Source organism: Aptenodytes forsteri, unplaced genomic scaffold (assembly GCF_000699145.1).
Source record: "Aptenodytes forsteri isolate BGI_AS27 unplaced genomic scaffold, ASM69914v1 Scaffold231, whole genome shotgun sequence".
NCBI lineage: Eukaryota > Metazoa > Chordata > Aves > Sphenisciformes > Spheniscidae > Aptenodytes > Aptenodytes forsteri.
Genome location: NW_008796046.1, coordinates 2,037,442 through 2,053,058, shown reverse-complemented (window position 1 = coordinate 2,053,058; position 15,617 = coordinate 2,037,442).

The following is a 15,617-nucleotide window of genomic DNA, read 5'->3' as shown; positions in this document are numbered from 1 at the left end:
GTTCCCACGGCGGGGAGCGGGCGCCGCCGGGAGCCGGCGGCAGCAAGGCTTGGGGCCGGGTGTCCCCTTCCTCCCTCCTCCTTCTCCCTCCTCCACCTCCTCCTCCTCGTCCAAGGAGTGCAGCTGGCCGGGCAAGCGGGCTGCCCCCTTCCCCGCAGGAGGAGGGAGGAGGGAGCTCAACAGATGGCTGCACACAAGGGAACATCTGGGAGGAGGAGAAGGAGAAGGAGGAGGAGGAGGAGGCAGGAGGCGGGAGGCAGGACTTGCGCTTGGCTGTGCCACTCCTGAGCTGGCAGACCCCCCTTATGGGGGAAAAGGAGGGGTGTCAAGCCTGCTTTGCACACACACACACACACACACACTCCCCCTCCCTGCTGCTCTGCATCCTCCCCGGGTAAAATCCCTTGTCGTCCCTTTGCTTTCTTGGGGATCACTCCAGAGTTACCCTCACAGCACAGCCCTGACCTCTGCAGGGCTGTATTTGCAGGAGTAGGTCCTATTCCTGAAAACCACCTGCACCCAGTTTTCCAGGCCTATAGGGACGCAGTCAGCTCCGGCACCCCGGGGTGCTGAGCTGGACAAGGCAGCACCAAGGTCTGAGCAATGCCAGCCCCGCGCTGTAAACTCAGATTCCCAATTTGGGGGGGGATTTGGACTGTGGATGTTGGCTTGGGGTGCGCTGCTCCTGGTTCAGCACCCAGACCCACCAGCAGCTGCTGCAGGAGGCAGGGGCTAATAAATTGTATGGTGCAACCCCTGAAATAGGATGAAACAACAAAAAAAAAAGCAGTAGTAAGCCACAGTTTGGGGAACAGAGTGTCTGGACCCCATTGCTGTAGGATCTGGACCCCATCGCTGTAGGATGGGCAGTCTCTGGGGCTTCTCCAGGTAGGCTGTGAAAGAGCAGCCTCGCACCAAATTTTCTTGACTGTTAGGTGTAATGGCCCGGCAGTGGCTGGCTCCGCTCGAGTCGCGATGCTGGTGCTGGAAAAAGATACAGGACCCTACCTGGTGTCATGGTGCTGTGACACTTTGGACAAAGAAAAAGGGACCTCGAGGGTCCGTGAGTCACAGGGGACTCATCCTGCGGCTGGCTGCAGCTTCCCACCCCGCGCCCCTCATGCTAGCCATGATCAATGGCCTGTGACGGGCCCGTGCCAGGTCCCAAGCTGTGCGGTTGCTTGTTTCTGAAAAAGTTTAGGTTAAGAAGGCACAACCAGGCTCCCTGTGTTTACTTTTAGTAGCGCTGGTGCTTTGAAATACAGCACGTGCCCAACACCAATGCTCAAAGTTTGCTCAGACCATATCCCTCAAGCAAGCGTGTTGCTGAGATTTGCATTTAGCATCTCTTTGTGATGAAAAGGTGGCAAAAAGGCAGTTTTTTGCTCTGCGCAGCTGCTTTCTCTGAACACATCACTCCACGACCTGCCTGAAGATTTGCAGGGTGACCCCCCCCCGCGAGCGAACACAGCTCTGATCAGAGGGGCTGAGGCTCGAGGCAGGAGATGCCGGGGGCATCAGGAGATCACAGCGGTTCCTCTCCACCCTCCGAATTTCCGAGCGTGGCTTATCTGGGTTATGTGCACACTCTGCACCCAGCTGCTTTTTGGGAATCACCATCGGATTCTGAGAGCTCTGCCAAGGCAGGGACGAGCAGCCCCGGAGAGCCAGACAGAGGAAATCTGTGCTTAGGACTCAGCTGAGCCAAGTGCTTTTCGGGGAAAACCCCTTAATCTGGGTTGTGATTTTCCATGTAAACATGTCGGTGATATCTCCAGACATGAGCGGTTTGCTGTAAGGATCCGTTCACCGAGGTCTTTGCACTGTTCATTTTTATAGCTCTGGGTAGGGGAAGCTGCTAATCTGGAAGCTTTTGTTTAATTTTCCATTTTGTTCATTTTTCCGTGCCTCATGCTAGGCCTTTGCCATGTCAAAGTTGGCCTCGGTAAAGCAAAACGCCAGTTTGAAGCTGGAGGAATTGGGAATTAAACTCTCTAGCTGAGATAAAGTCCAGCGGTCAGTACTGCCAGGTCTGGTGATTTGAAAGGAAGAACTGAAAAACATGAACCTGGCTAAAAGCCTCTGAATTTTGCTAAAGAAAGATCTTTAAATTTTGTTTTCTTTATTTGAAGCCTAAAATGAGCATGCTTTGCAGTAGCTGCTGCTAGATGGACATGGGAAAATTGTATGCTCAGAAATTTCGTTGCTCAGAAGAAAATATAATCAACTGGGAGGTGTCCTGGCTTGAACTTCTAATGCTAAGAGAGATTTTAATAAAATTTCTCCAGTTTGATGGAGTTGGCCAAAATCATGCCGGGGAGAGGGCTGACAATTTAATTCTGGGTGATCTGGGGGTAGGGATTAGCCCTGGTGTGATGCTAACACAAAATTAGTCTGGCTGTGTGTCCATCTCTGCTTCTTAGATCCTTCAACCGTCTCCCACTGCGATCTGCACTTCTCCTGAAGTGGGCTGTCCTCCTCCTGGTGCCCAGTCCGTGCCCTGCGGAGATGGATGACGAAGTGATACCTCCTGCTGTCATCGTCCATGTCTCTGTATCGTGAAACCCTCCATTGCAAAGTGCCTTGGCTGGACAGTCCATAGATGGGTGCTCCCTCCAGCAGATCAAACCCAGTTAATTGTCATGATAACACCAAGGTCATTTTTAAAGGACATTTAGTCTTAAGGTCATGTTTCCCACCATTACTATTTCTATTTCTTTGCCGCATGGGAGCACGTTTTCTTAAAGATAAAACAGGGTTTTCCCCGAGCTGTGTGGTCCCATGGGCTGAACCTTCAGAAGCAAAGCCAGCCACACTGTGTTTGGACAAATTTCCCCACTTGTCTCAGACAGTTCACTGCCTAAATGCACCAGGGTAGGATGAAAGATGGAAGTAGAAAGGGATTTGCTTGAGGTCATGCAGCATCAAATGATGCTAGGACCTCACTTGGGGTTTTAGGTACTGCTGTAGCTGTGGATTACCCTCCTTTTTCGCTTTGGAAAAGTAGATGAGGGCGGTTCTGCTAAAATTACTCCATTTCACCCTGATTTTAAGGTCTAGATATAATATAATGTTGCCAGCACCACACTGAAACATCTGAAAACCGAGAGCCAGATCTCTGTGCTGTCCCTCAGCCCAGCTTCTTTCCTCTCTTGCTGTCTCCAGGCATGAGGGTCTGCGTTTACGGCCTATTCCTCCAGCTCAGCTCTGGACCAGCACAGACGAATCTTCAGTTTTCTCTCTGGCCCTGCGGCCCTGAACAGCAACACTCCAAATAACCCTCATATACTGCTGCTGCAGAGACCCTGACAGGTCTGGGGACCATAAGACATCTTCTCCCAGCTCAGTTCCTCCAGGGCCGTGCTGAGCCTTCCTCTGACCTTCTGTTCCCAGACAACACCAGCTCAGTTTCCTTGTTTCTCAACACCTGATAACATCATGCCTGGTTTGGCTTGTTAAGATCCAGACAACTCTTAAGCCAAAGGAAAGTTATCTGAGTCACTCTGAGTTTCTCCTGAATAAATTCTAATAGACATATCAGGCAAAAGGAGTTGAAGGGTGAATGACGATGACATAAGCTGGATTAGTAAGAAGAGCTGGTGTTGGAGTTTTGCCCATGATGTTGGAGTCCCTCCCTGAGATCTCATTTCCCTTCCTCTTCTTGTGCAATCCCAGGAAAGGAGATTTCTCGTGCACCAAACTGTTGGAAAAAACCACAAAGCCGGATGGGTGCCTTGGAATCCCCAACTCTGATCTTCTCCCTCCACGTGTCCCCCTCCCTGGGTATTCCTGCAGGGGAAGGAGCCTTCCCGTTCTGCTGTGCAAGAGATTGCTCATGAACTCTCTCCTTTGTGGCTGAGATAGAGCAGATGTCTTAGGAAGTTGTCCAAGCTCGACTGCATTTGATGGGATTTCTCTGAAGGAAGCACCCACAGCAGCAGACAGCACGATTACTTCTGGAAGAGCTTAGTTATTGCAAGAAGTTAGAAAAAGAGCCGCCTGCAATAATAGCAAACAACCACCACCAGTTCCCACTGGGAAAACGTGACAGGGGTAGGTCTAGCTGTCTGCTCTGGGAATGTTTCCCATCCTTGTGGGAGTCCTGTAGTAAGTCAGAACTAGAAGTAGAGATTTTTTGAACTCCTGTAACAAGCAAGACGTAAAAAAAACAACCCACCTGCAGCTGTGCTCATGGCATTCAGGGGAATTCTTTCTTGGAAACACATTGCACTCTACTGTACACAGCCTTGGTCAAAATTACACGTTGTTCTGTAGGTCCATCCTCACCCTTTGTCACTGGACCATGTCTTCTGGATGGAAGTCCACACATCAGCGATTGACTGCAGTCAGCTCACTTGGTCTGTGTTGACCAATGGACTTGAATGGAAACCTGTGTCACCTCTTTGCTCACAGGGTTGATTACATCTTTCGTGATTGAGGGCCGGTAGGGAAAATGCACAAAGAATATTTGGGAAAGGAGGCAGAACCCAGCTCCTCCTGGTGGAAGTCTCTTGGCTGTAGGCAAGAGTCAAGGTTCCTCTTGCTCCTTCTTGTCTGGCCACATGAATTTTGCTCTCCTCAGTGCCTGGTGACCCAGCTTGAGCAAGAGGGACAGAGGAGAGCCCCTTCCTCACTGTTTATATCCCTTGTCCCTACTGTCCCCTCACCCCAATTTCTCCATAGGCTGGTGGATTTGACACTGTTTTGTTCAGTGGGATCTATGGATTTCGGCTCCCTTGGGCTGAGGAGGCCTTCTTTTCTGCATTTTGACCAAAATTCAGCAGCAGGAAGGGAGCGCAGCTCCCTCCTCTTGCTATGCGGTAGCCTGGCTCACAGACTATCATGCAGGAACACTGAGCCTTCTGTGGCATTGCCCAGGTCCCGTCCACCGAGGGAGAGAAGCAGGGTCTCATTCAGCTCCACTGAATCACCCCTAGATTCCTTCTCTCCACGGACAGCGGAGGAGGCCTGGGCACTTATGATATTTTATCACCACACCGGGGCCAAACATCTGCTTTTCAGGTATTGTGGAGCCTCAATAGCCTGCCCAAGGGAAGCGTGGGCTTTTGTCCATCTGGCTGTATTAGCTGCTCCTGGCAAAATGGGTGGTTGTTTCCCAGCAAACTGCTCACTGGACTGCTTGTTTCCTTTCTATATACGTTGAGTCTCTCATTGCAGATATTGCAATGATATTCCCTTTGTCATCAGTCAATATTTAGCTCTTGAGTTAATAAATAATTAGGTTTACTTGGATGAAATCAATGTGTCTTAAGCTCTTTCTGCTATCATTCATGGTTAAGCCCTGGGGCCGATGGGTGGGAAAACCCTGTCACGCTTTCAAGAGTTGTTTCTGCAATGGTATTTGTAGATTGAGTTCATTCTGTTCATGAAAGGTCACATCCTCAGCTGTGTTGAATGCTACCTGGAGTCATCAATGTTCATAAGATCACACAAGGAAGGAAGTAAAGCACGGGGATTTTTATTTTTTCTTCTTCTCAGTTTTGTTTGAACAGCTTCACGTCAACATAATCAGATCAATCTGTAGATTGAAGGAGTGTTGGCATCTTTCTAACGTCGTGTTGGGGTTTTCATTCAGTTCCATGTCTTTGGATCCTCAGATCCTCAGAGGTTTCTTCATCTCTTTTTCCCATATAAACTAGATGGAATCAGAATCCCTTTGAGAAGGTGGAAATCTTTGAAAATTAAAGACAGACTGTGCAGTCCATATTTACCCTGTCAACCTATGCTGAAAGTGTCTGCATGGTGCATTCAGGGAGCCGGCACCCTGCTTGGATGCTGCAAGCTACTTTTTGGTCATCTCATCCTGAAAAAGATATTGAAGCATGGGATGAGGCCCTTTATCCAGACAATCAGAGACTTGAAAATCCTCATGGAGGACAGTCTGGAAAATAGGGCTCATTTACACCGACAAGGTGAGAACTAACGAGGTAAGGACTGTATACCGTGCATGCAGACAACAGGGACAGCTCTCAAGCTGCAAACTCAAAGAATAATTTAGGTTGGGAAGGACCTCTGGAGGTCTTTGGTCCAAAACTCCGAAGTTACGTCCAACTTTTATCCCAGAAAGCTCGTAAACACTCATTCAGCATTTTGCATTTGCTAAAGCTCCATTGATTTCACTTCTGCAGAGGATTATGAGTTTCACTAAACACCTGAGGCCTTTGTTAAATGTGTGGGTACAAGTACGTTGCTGAAACAAGCCCTGCCGCGACATGTGTTGTGGGAAAAAAGGAAACAATAAAAGATATTTAGCTGTTTTTTAAATGCTGTTGTTGGAGAAAGCTGTTGACACACTTTTCTTGCTCCCGAAGCGATGAAGCCTGGTTTCCCAGTCCCCTGCACACTTGCATCCTGCAGTACTCCCAGCTCTTCCCAGTGTCCCCTACCATTTTGGTCAGGAAAGGGCAACCTACATTATTGCTGGCAGGGCCTTGAGGTACCAGCTGGTGGACCAGTAGGCATTTGCTGACTGATCAGTTGGCTGCTGCCTTGCAGGATGAGTAAGGAATTGCCTTTCCATTAGTGGGCCCATTAACATAGATTCATTTGCATTTAATTCTCCTTTAATTTACCTTTAATTCTCCTTTCCCTGGTTGCTGATATTAATGAAACTTGTAGGAACTTCATACCCCCACAGAGCGGCAAAGACCCTTTTCTGAAAGCGGGGTGATACTGGCCAACAAGCTTAAAAGTGTCGATGCTTAATGGCTAGGCAAAACGACCACACGGGCATAATTTTGTTCAGGAACCAGGCTAGGAGAGCAAAATAACTCCAGTGCCAATAAAAGGCAGCATTTTTTCCATTTTTCTTCTTTTCTCAGTCTAAGATAAAATGGTTATGAAGGTTTTTTCCTTCTTTTAATTTGAAAGATAAAATTCATCTATGCACTGAAGCCTTGGAAGCAAGTTTTTAGCCCAAACTACAAAATCATTACTCGATGAAGTTAGCCTTTGAGCAGCCAAATTTCAAAAGAAGACATTGACTTGGGGTGCTTTTTCTTGTCATTTGAGAAGATTAAGCACCATATAGTGGGAAATAAAGACAACAGGAGGCCAAATACTGGGAAAATCTTTTATCTGGTGGCATTGCCTGCCGAGGGAAGCAAGGGATGCCCTTGTTGCTGATACTTTTAAAATTAGATTTAGACAAGAATGAAAAAACCTACCGCCTAATATCTAGATCCTGTTTCTTGTAATCTTAATGAAAATACTCTGACTGCAGAGGGTACAGCACAGTCCTCTCCCTTATCTGTCTGCTAATCACTCTCTCCCTCCTCTGAAGCTACCTATAATGTCCATTGCTATGGTAACTGAGCATGGTATGTATCACAGACAAGATGACATATGCATCTTTTCCTGCTTTAATAGCTCCTCTGTATAGGCCACAGCCTTCCCTCATTGCTGAGTTCCCCAAAGGACATACATACGCTGACTTCATGGGTTTGCATCTCCTTGCGGGCAGCTGCCACGCTCACCCGCTGAACCGCTGGCGCCACGCAGCCTGCTGGGTTGTCGTTCAAACCAGCTTCGCACGGACCATAAATTTGTGCGTTCCTCTGAGGTTTAGTTACATGTATTTTTAACTGAGCGGCCAGAAAATATTTTGAAAGAAACAACGTTCGTTGAGCTTAAAGTGTAATTACCCAATAGCTAAACATGCCTAGAGAAATGGGAGTTATTGCATTCTTGGCTTTGTCAGGCAGGTCAGTCATTAAACTTTAACAAATGAAGCCAATATTTTATCTCAGCAAGTTTGCACCAGTGAACATTGATCCATTGTCTGTTTGTTCATGCTCCAAAATACATGCCCATCAATACCCAGAAGCCTTGCGAACCCAAGGACGGGTCATAATGAGACAAGCAGACAGTTGTCAGCAATGCTTAGAAGATTTATATCATCTTGCGAAGAGTCAGCTGCAGAGAAAGCTCAAAATTTAATGGTAAAGGCAGAAGCTGGTCTTCTGCATCACAGAAGGATGTGTGGGGTGGTATTAGCTGCTAACACAGCCTGTCTCCACCCTTGGAGTCCCTCAGCAACAAGTAGACTTTATTTCTACTGCAAGAGACAAGAGCACCAGAAGCCTTCGCTGAGACGATAGCTGGATTAGTGAGAGGTGGTGCCTTCTGCAAAGAGCTTACATCTCAGCGGGGACAGGCACACACAGCTTTAGATGGGAAGAGGACACAGAGAGGGAAAGGGACTTGCTGAAGTCCCTGACATCAACCTGACTTCACACCAACCTTGGCCAGGGGGACCCGAAGAGGTCCAGCAATAAGATGCTGGCTCCATAATGCTGTTCAGCAAAGGTCCTCTCATTTCCCCTCCCGAGCGCTGAGCTTGGTGTGTTGCCTGCCTTGTATTCAACCTCTCCCCCTCAAGAAGTAAACACGAAGCTTGAAGGAGCGAGCCTTGCTTGGCCTCGCCTTGCCAAACAGAAGCTGCATGAAAATAAAGTTGCTCTACCTAAATGCATGGGGATGTAGACGCTGAGGAGGGAAAAGAGCCAGTTAAGCTGAAAGCTGCCTCTGGAACATGAACAACTGGATATGACGGGACAGAAAGGTATTATAGCTTGAAATGCGATGTTTTCTGTCTCAAGTTGTGTGATAGAGCTAGCAAGGCATAGATATAATGGCCCCGAAGTTTTTGCTAATGCTTTGAGGGATATCATATTTTGTATGTGCGGGCAAAACCCTATCTATTCTGTGGGTTTCCTCTCTCTCCTTTACCTCCTTTTACTCTGCCCTCCTGCCTGCAGCAAAGCTCCCCAGGAGCTCACTTCCCACCCAAATCCCAAACCTCGAGCCCTGTGGTTTCCTCTGAAGCACGTTGATGACTCAGAGTGTGCCAGGGAGCTACGCGGCAAAGAGTGGGCTCCACGGGAGAGAAAAGCTGCATCTTAAAGGGGCTGATAAAAAAAGATGGTGGCAAACTTTTTAGCAGGGCCTGTTGCGACAGGACAAGGGGGAACGGCTTTAAACTAAAGGGGGGTAGATCCAGACTAGATCTAAGGAAGAAATGTTTTACGCTGAGGGTGGTGAAGCACTGGCCCAGGTTGCCCAGAGAGGTGGTGGATGCCCCATCCCTGGAAACATTCCAGGTCAGGTTGGACAGGGCTCTGAGCAACCTGATCAAGTTGAAGATGTCCCTGCCCACGGCAGGGGGGTTGGACCAGATGAGCTTTAGAGGTCCCTTCCAACCCAAACTATTCTATGAGTCTATGATTCTATGATCTTCTTACGGAGTGATGAAGGCACCCGAGTTATCCTGAGATAAAATAACAAGGAAGGTAAGGCAGCTCCGTTTTACTGGGAGGCACATCTGTGGGAATCAGTGTGATGTATAAACACCTGAAGTGTCTCTTTGCTGGACTGGTGGGGCTTGTCCATATTATTCCTGCTAAGGTAAAAACACGTTTGTGTGTGCCAGCTGTAATGAGGCTGTATTTCCAAGGGAGCTGGCGCTCTCGGCAGGTTATCTTTTCCCCTGAATGACACAAAGATTTTCTGCTATCTCTGTCTATAACCTCCTCCCGCCGGGTGTTTTCGTAAGGCTGCTGGACTCTATTGTCCAAATTGTTTATGGTTTTAGAGATGATTGTGTGTGAATGAGTGAATAGCTGAGACCTGGGCTTCCCAGGGGAAGCCTGCTTTTACTAAGCCCAAGGAAATGTAATTACCTTCAAGCCCCTCTGTTGGCCAACAGTGATGTGGTGTTGGCCAGCAGTGATTTGGTGTTGGCCAACGGTACCTGGAGGGGAGAAGGCAGAGAGAAGTGATGCAAAACCCTAATTTCACAGAAAAACAGCCTAAAACCACAAATTTCTCAGAGGCAAGAAGCAGCTCTGACTCATGTGGTAAGACCGTCTCAGTAGGAGAGGTGTTCCTAGTAGTTTCTTGGTTTCTCTGTTCTTTTTGTCTTTTGAGCAGTGTGATGAGGTTGAAAGGCCTCAGATGGACTGCAGCTTCTTGGGGGCCCATTTTCTGATCATTCCCTGCTTGTAAATTGATTTTTTTCTCATATTAAATGGAGATAGCCCGTGCTATCACAGGAGGCAGCTCCCGAGTCTGGTGGCAAAGGGTTCTGTCCCCTTCTTCCTCCTGGTGGGGGTAAGCCACGGCTGGGACAGCCTGGGGTTTCTTCCCACCTATGTGTCGTTTCCTGGTGTTAGTAATGAGGAAAATTAGCTATACTGGCACTTTGCAACCTTTATTAAGCGATGGCCGGAGCCTTGGTGCTGCAGCTCCTAGGAGGGTGTGAATACGGGTTGTCTCCTCAGGGTTCACACAGATAGGGTCCAATCAGAATGATGCATGAAAAATCATTTTTTTAAACTCCATTAGGTAGATTTTCTTGAATGCCTGGCAAAGTGTTAATGTTGCCTTTGTAGACAACACAGGTAAGCAAGTGCCAAAGGATCGGTGGAGCAGACAGAGACTTCTCTGGGTCTTTATATACACTGGGGTTTAGTCCCCTCTCTCTGTCCACTCCCACCCAATAACCCAGGTCACTCATAGGAGCTGGAGTGCATAATTGCTAGCGGTTGATGACCTCTTGACTAAGACACGCTGATCAAGCTTGAATGTATTTCTTTGGTCTTCTGCCATCTCTTTGCTTTCTGTCTTACCTCCACCATCTTTCAGCTGTTCCAGTTTGCTCCTTGATTCTCCTCTTCTCTTGACCTGAGTCTTCTCCCCTTGCTTCTTCATTAATCTTAAAATTGTTCTGCTTTGCATCTGCTTTGGCCCAAAGACATCCATGGTTCCTTCTGTTTGATACCTACTCCCCTGAAGGCAGGTGATCCTGTTGCCCAGGGCAGTGCCGTAGGTATCTCAGACTGATACAGCTCCATGAAGACACCCTTAGTCTCTGAGGCTGTGACTTTTTATGCAACAGCATTACCGAAGGAATATGTCTTTAAAAACTCCTTCTGGAGGAAGTCCTCAGGTATGCTTACGCTGCCTGAGAAATATAAATTAATCTTTTTGTTCTCTTCCTGCATTTTCCTCTCTCCAATTGCCGCCCTACTCCTGCACCAGCCACTTCAGTGTTTATTGGAAGTTTGTGTTAACAAAAGTATTTTTACTGTGTGTGGAGACCATCATCACCAATTCTGATATGTCTGCCAATTGCTTGGTGTCATTTGCATAAGATAAGGATCTTAATGGTATAACACCCGTTGTCATGAGATTCATCTCAGCTTGGGTTGTTACTACCCTGTATGGGAAGATGACAAAACGTTAATGGATGCTCTGTGCAGCCTTCTGACTTGAAGCCGTTACTTAACTTTCTCCCTGCTCTTACTGCTCCACAGAGCAAATGTAGTTACAATGCTTTTAGCTGGAACGTGTCTGATTTCGTTACTTTCTACGGTGCTTCTCTCAAAATCAAAACAAATATCCTCAAAAGCACCTTCATTCGCCATCCTCACTCTTTTTCTACCCACAGTCAGAGCACAGACGTTTGATCTAACCCTCTCCCACACTTCAACATTTTTCACCCGCTGCTTCCTATGTCATTTGCCTTAATCAGTCAACAATTGCTTCCATTGTGATTTTCCCACTGCCCTGTAACGTATGTCTTTATAGTGTCACGGGTGGCAGTAACGCGTGCATTATTTTTGACCAATCATTTGATACCTTCTCTTTTCCTTAGGTGCGGGGTGATGTCTAATGGCTCTGGGACATAGGCTGCTAAAAGGATGGAAGGTACCGTTGCTGCTACATAGTCTTTTCTATTTCATCATCTGACATTGGCTCGGGGTTGATGGCTTTTTTGTCTTGCAAGCTACGCTCTTGATGTTGGTCTGGCGTGATCGTATCCAGGTAGATGAGAGTGTTTAGCCAAATACCCTTTCCATGTCTCCACCTTCTCATGCACATTTGCTGTCAGGCCGCCAGGACTCCTCTTGGTGCTGCTAGCACTGGCACGCTGTTGTTCCCACCGAACACAATCTTTTTCCATCTCAATTTCACACCTTGTTTTCCTGGTGCTTCTCTTAGTTGTTGAGCCTTTCTATACCCTGAAAAGGTTTACTTGCCTTTGGAAATTTTCCTCTGCTTTGTTTTGTGCTTTTACTTCCACTCTCCCATAATCCTTGGCTCTGTTTGCATTTCCCCTCTAATGCTCTTGTTTTGGTGTTTGTCCAGCTCCTCCTTGTTTGCTTAGGCCTCCCAATAAGTTCCCTACTGTGTTCTCTATTGCTTTCTTAAATATTTCCCATCTGGCCTCTGCTGAGATTTCTTTATCATTCCAGATTAATGGCCTGAAACGCTCTCCTAGCATTACCTTTTCTGTCTCTCTCTCTCAGACTTGCCTTTTAAACTTTGCCGGATCAAATTTAGCTCCAGTGTCACCCATCTTTCCCTTGGGCTTTAATACGTCCGTCATCTTTCCAACAAGTAATTCATGATCGCTGCTGCCCTTCAGCATCGCTATAGACTTTCACATCCAGCAGCGTCTCTGTTGTGCCTTTTGCAGATGATCATGTGGCCCATCTGTTTTTGTGTGTGACCAGCTGGTGACCCCTTGTAAATCCGTGAGGGAGCCAAATGCCACCGGTGATCAGACCAGGCACCTCACAGCAACTTTTCAACTTCTCGCCAGTTCGACTCCTCCCAGTCCCACGTGGCCCAGCATATTCTTTTGCTTGTTATTTCTGCTTTCATCCTCTATGCTCCCAGCTTTCACCTTCACAACTGCTTCATAAGCTGGGGTCTCGTTTCAGATGCCGTATTGATAAAACTTATATTTTCCCTTCTCTGCAACTTGTTTTGGTGCATAACAGCAAATCACAGCTAGGCAGAGATTACTGCAGGCTGCAGTAAATATTGCTGTGATGATCCTCTCAGGCATTAGGTTCCTGTTGTTCACAGAAGTCCTTATTCCTTTTGCACATGGAGGCAATATTACTCATCTGGGAAAAAAAAAGAAAGGAGTATAATATCCAAATTACCTGTGCCTCCAGGGTGTCTCCGGTTTGGCAGCGGTGGATGCGTAGCTCAGCTGTGCTGCTCACTGGCCTGGGGTGAGAGGCAGGTCCAGGAGCCCACCTCAGAAGCTGTGTGGTGCGTTCAGCCATTCTCCAACCTCCATGACCATTTCCGCGTGTTTGGGTCATCAGTCAGATTGAATTGCAGAACTCCTCCTTCAGCAAGTTCTGGATGTAATGACTGGTTATGCCTGTCTGGTTTATGTGAAAGCCTCGCCATCCTTTGCCGGACTCGTTGGCGTGGGTATCAGTGCCACCTTCATATCTTGCCTTCCACAACTGAAGTTTGGACTGCTTTGGTTTAAAATCTGAGTTTTCCTCTGCCTACGTAGACTTCCCAGACAAGGTGAAGTGAGCTTCTTTAGTAGAAGATGCAACTTTTTCTTTTGCCTTAGATGAGACAAATTCATGACATTTTATTCAGTAATATTTGATGTGACGTTTCCGGGTCACTCCCATCCATTACCTAAATATGGACCTGCAAAGAGTCTGTATCCCGGCATAGGAGCAACCTGTCTTCCTTTAATTTTTAGGATATGTGGTAAGATGTTTATTAAAATATTCTGAAGTAGAAAACACAGTGAACAGAGAGGACATAAAAGGATGGGATTCGGTTTGAAATTAAGGTACCTACATTTATGTGTCTGCATTTGGTTACTGCATGTGAGATATGCATCTAAGCTCCCACAGCGGTGAATGGAAATGCGGTTGCTGCCTAAATATAACCATCCAGTGCTATGTGAGGTGCTGGCTGGGCTTTCCTGCTGGCCCACAGCTGTCAGTCCCTTAGGGCACGGGAGTGAACAGGCCTTGTGTCACATCATCCGGCACCATGTGGACGTGTCAGACACCCGATGCCACCTCAAAAGACAGTTGGTGTTTTCATTTGCACTAGCTGAGCCTCTGGTCAACACCGTCAATGTAGTCCAGATTCAGCTAAGCAAACACAGGTGTTGGGTTTTAGAGGCGACTGAATCCCTCTGCAGCCCCATCAACTGTGCAGACCAAATCTCCGCCGACTGTGGTGCAGTCTCGGATGCCCACGGAGACATTTATGCTTATGTGCCTCACCAAGGTGCAGCAGGGAAGTCAGCTACCTCAAGGAATGATGTCATCAGCTTAAATTGACCCTCTTCTGTTACCACTTCAAAACCTCCAGAGTTTGGATTAACAGTGGACACTCAATGCAATTTTTTAGTAGTTCATTGTAGAATCCTCCCAGAAACAGCCAAGCCCAAATCACCATTGCATTGCTCTCAGTTTTGTCGCTTAAACCACTGCAAAATAGTGTGAGATGTGGCCAGAATGGTGGTCTTCGATACTCATTTTGTGGGGTGCAAATGAATAAGTCCAGGGCAATTCCCAAAGAGTTTCACTGGGAATTTCCTACTAGCCACCACTGCTATCCCGCAGGCGGACACTCCTTGGGATCCCAGACCATAGGGTTCAAAACGCACAGTGAGCTAGAAACAGTAGTGATCCCTAATGGCATTTCTGAACAACTGGAGCATACCTGAAAGCACTGTATGGAGGGAAGAGCTGAAATGTGATGAGCAGAGCATCTTGGTCCATGTTTCACCATGTTCTATGTAGAAAAAGCAACGTGCAACTGGTGCTTCTCAAGAGAAATATGTCTAAGGTGAGCGTAAGGCAAATGTAGATCAGCTGTGATCTTTCCATGAGCACGGAGTTCGTTCCCTTCTGCGAACTGTTAATGCCAATTGTGTGTATTGATTGTATATCGCCTTCCCTCCTTAACAGCTAAAATATACAGCACAGCTGGGCCTAACCAGGGCTGGAATAGGACATGAAGGACAAAAACATCTGTAACTGATATTTTTTCTTAACCAGCCATAGCCAAAGTCCCAACAATGATTCAGAGATCCCAGGGCTTGAAGGAACCAGCATGATCATCTAAGCTGACCTGCTGCATCATTAAAACAACAAAATTTCACTCGTTATGAAGTCCGCCGATATGGGACTGACTATGCCAGAGCACATCTTCTCAGGAGACCTCCACTCTTGACTCACAGCCTCTTACAGGAACAGTCAATACCTAAATAGAAATATACACTTAGTTATGAGAGAAACTGATAGACAGTTCTCAAAAATACATAGCTCAGAGTCTGCATTTAGGAAAATCAATGAAATGTATCAAATTGCCAAAGCTACTTTACAGGACGTAACGATCAGTAAAACCACGGTCAGACCAGAGAGCTGCCAACACATGATCTCCTCTCCTGGTGATTTTCTTGATTGTTCTTTTCTGCTTATGCCTTCAGGGGTAGCTTGAGCTTCTGAGTGATGTCTTGCACAGCCAAGATATAGATGCATTCATTGGCTTAGACTGCAAGGTGGTACAGACCAGACCATGGCTTGCTTAGACTTGCTTTTCCCCAGGCCAACTCTTCTCTGATGAATCTGAGCTTTTCTTCCAGATAGGTTCACATCTTGTGACAGCGTTTTAAGCAGAGACGTCTTTTCTCCTGAGCTGCAGTTCACAGACCCTAAAACTGAACCATCCCAACAGATGCAGGAGAGAGCTGAAGGTAGCGATGGCATCTAGACCATTGAGCCTCCCATATTCAAAGCACTGGCCCGCAG